This window comes from Mandrillus leucophaeus, unplaced genomic scaffold, assembly GCF_000951045.1.
Source record: "Mandrillus leucophaeus isolate KB7577 unplaced genomic scaffold, Mleu.le_1.0 Scaffold261, whole genome shotgun sequence".
In the NCBI taxonomy this organism is placed as follows: Eukaryota; Metazoa; Chordata; class Mammalia; order Primates; family Cercopithecidae; genus Mandrillus; species Mandrillus leucophaeus.
The window spans coordinates 2874542-2877733 of record NW_012102710.1 but is presented as its reverse complement, the minus strand read 5'-3'; the positions used below and the strand labels follow the sequence as shown (position 1 = coordinate 2877733).

The 3192-nt window shown below is 39.3% G+C and overlaps 1 pseudogene; it reads left to right on the top strand.

Annotated features, from left to right (window-relative positions):
- The first annotated feature begins 346 nt into the window (after nucleotides 1-346).
- Nucleotides 347-1388, top strand: LOC105542539 (annotated as a pseudogene).
- The last annotated feature ends 1804 nt before the right edge of the window (nucleotides 1389-3192 follow it).

Sequence of the window (3192 nt, the reverse complement as noted above, 5' to 3'; positions counted from 1 at the left end):
ACCTCCCACCAGCCCCATCTCCAGTATTGGGGATTACAATTCAACATGAGATTTGGGTGGGGATAAATATGCAGACCATATCACCTCCCTCCCTCCCCATGTCTTGCAATGTGTTCTTCCTTAGTCTTGCTCCAATATATTTTGTCCATTCTGGTTGACATTGCCTGTTTATTTATTTATTTTTATCATTGCAGCTGTTTTTAAACTGTTTTTCTTATCTCTATTATCAGCCTCACAAGTCTGTCTCACTTACAGCTACTAGAAGTTGTTTTATCAAAAATTAATACTAAAATGCAAACCTCAAGGCACAGTGGCACTGTGGCTGGACCACAGGGCTGGTGCCACCATGCTGGTCACCAGGAAGACTTTCTGTTGGCACTGGGATGACTCAGAGTCAGAGGAAGATGAGGAGGACTCAGAGGAGGTTCAATTAAAACTGGAATAGACTAGATAAGTACATAATATAAGGAAGAGATTCAATGGGTGCTGTGGCCCTGCTGTTGGGAAAGAAGGTACAAGAAGAGACCACTCAGATCCCTTTCAGATGAAGACAGGTGATGTGGTGGATATGAAGAAATGGAAGGAAAAGGGCAAAGATAAAATCAGTAAAGAGGAAGACTTTCACTTGGGGACATCATTTTCTGCAGAAACCAACTGAAGGGATGAGGATGCAGACATGATGAAGTACACTGAGACAGAGCTAAAGAAGAAAGGGATCGTGGAATATGAGGAACAGAAAGTCAAGCCAAGGAATGCAGAGGATTGTCTTTATGAACTTCCAGAAAACCTCCACATTTCCTCAGCAAAGAAGACCAAGAAGATATTTTCCAACCAGATGCTGAATGGCATTCCTGAGTTGGACCTTGGCATCAATGCTAGAATAAAAACTGTCATTTCTGCAGAGGATGCCAAGGTCCATCTGCTAGCAGAGTAGCAGAATTAGAAAAAAGACAGTAAGCTATCCTTTATGCCTACTAACATGGCTGTGAATTACGTGCAGCATAACAGATTTTATCAAGAGGAGCCCAACATTCCCATACAGAGAAACACAGAAGAACCCAAAACCAGACTCTTGAGGGTAGGCAACACAGAGAAGCTAGGTGACACAGAGAAGGCAGAGGCTGAGAGGTCCCCTCCTAACCGCAAGCATCCTGATAAGCAGAAGGCCACTGATGACTATCATTATAAAAAGGTCAAGAAGATGAACAGGCAGTACTGAGCTGTGCAGAATGGGATGTAAATATTGCCTTCCGCTCCCTCTCTCCATTCCTCCCATGAAAAATGGCTTCCTGGACTGAGAATGCTCAGTTGCTAGCAGACAGTTCCAGAAAGAGACTCTGTTGGCCTGCTGCTTACCTGCTGGATTTTTCAAGCACTAAATTGGTAACTTGTTGAAACAAAGCAATGCATAATTTCTCATTTGGAGGCACACTCTATTTTTGTGAACATTATTAAATCTTGTTTGTAAATACATTGACTTTCTCTTAATATTTGCTCCAGGTCAGGAAGAAACAACTCTGTATTCCTAGTGTGATAATACCCTTTAGATTGTGCTTTTATTATTATTATGCAATCATGTCTTCTAATTTTACATATTTGGAATGGGGTCAGAAATGCATTCTTTATTAATTAGAGTGGATCCAGTTGACAGAAAAATCTAGGATGAGATCACAAGGATACTGGTGTTTCCTGACTTTCACAAAATTACCTGTTGCTTTTCATTAAAAACAAAAAAGCAATATATATGTATATGTACGTGTGTGTGTGTGTGTGTGTATATATATATATAATGCAAACCTAGTTGTATTACTTTATGTAATTTCTTCTTACTCTGAATTTCTATAGCCTCCTGGCCCTTGACAGATATTTTCCTACTTTATAGTTTAAAAAATGCCACCTGTGTGTCTTGTCTCTTTCTTTCTTCCTTTCCTCTCTCATATCTTTTCCTTATGCCTTCCATGAATTTTCTGTAGCCTCTTCTATTTTTTTCTTTTAACTTTTATTTGAGGTTTAAGGGTACATGTGCAGGTTTGTTATATGGGTAAACTCATGTCATGGAAGTTTGTTGTGCAGATTATTTCATCATCCAGGTACTAAGCATAGTACCCTATAGGAATTTTTTCTGATTCTCTCCCTCCTGCCCCGTCCACCCTCAAGTAGGCCCAAGAGTCTATTGTTCTCATTTTTGTGTCCAAATAGTCTTATTATTTATCTCTCACTTTTAAGTCAGAACATTCAGTATTTGGTTTTCTGATCTTGCATTAGTTTGCTAAGGATAATGGTCTATAGTTGCATACATGTTGCTGCAAAGAACATGATCTCATTATTTTTTATGGCTGCATAGTATTCAATGGTGTACATATACCACATTTTCTTTATTTAGTCTACCATTGATGGGCATTTAGGATGATTCCATAACTTTCCAATTATGAATACTATGTAGCCTCTTTTTTATGCTAGACTGTGAAACTAACATTATAAGAAGATTTATACCATCACACCAGTTAGAATGGCAATCATTAAAAAGTCAGGAAACAACAGGTGCTAGAGAGGATGTGGAGAAATAGAAACACTTTTACACTGTTGGTGGACTGTAAACTAGTTCAACCATTGTGGAAGACAATGTGGCGATTCCTCAAGGATCTAGAACTAGAAATACCATTTAACCCAGCCATCCCATTACTGGGTATATACCCAAACGCTTAGAAATCATGCTGCTATAAAGACACATGCATATGTATGTTTATTGCGGCACTATTCACAATAACAGAGAATTGGAACCAACCCAAATGTCCATCAATGATAGACTGGATTAAGAAAATGTGACACATATACACCATGGAATACTATACAGCCATAAAAAATGATGAGTTCATGTCCTTTGTAGGGACATGGATGAGGCTGGAAACCATCATTCTGAGCAAACTATCACAAGGACAGAAAACCAAACACCGCATGTTCTCACTCATAGGTGGGAATTGAACAATGACAACACATGGACACAGGGTGGGGAACATCACACACGGGCCTGTCGTGGGGTGGGGGGAGGGGGGAAGGATAGCATTAGGAGATATACCTAATGTAAATGATGACTTAATGGGTGCAGCACACCAACATGACACATGTATACATATGTAACAAACCTGCACGTTGTGCACATGTACCCTAGAACTTAAAGTATAATAATAATAA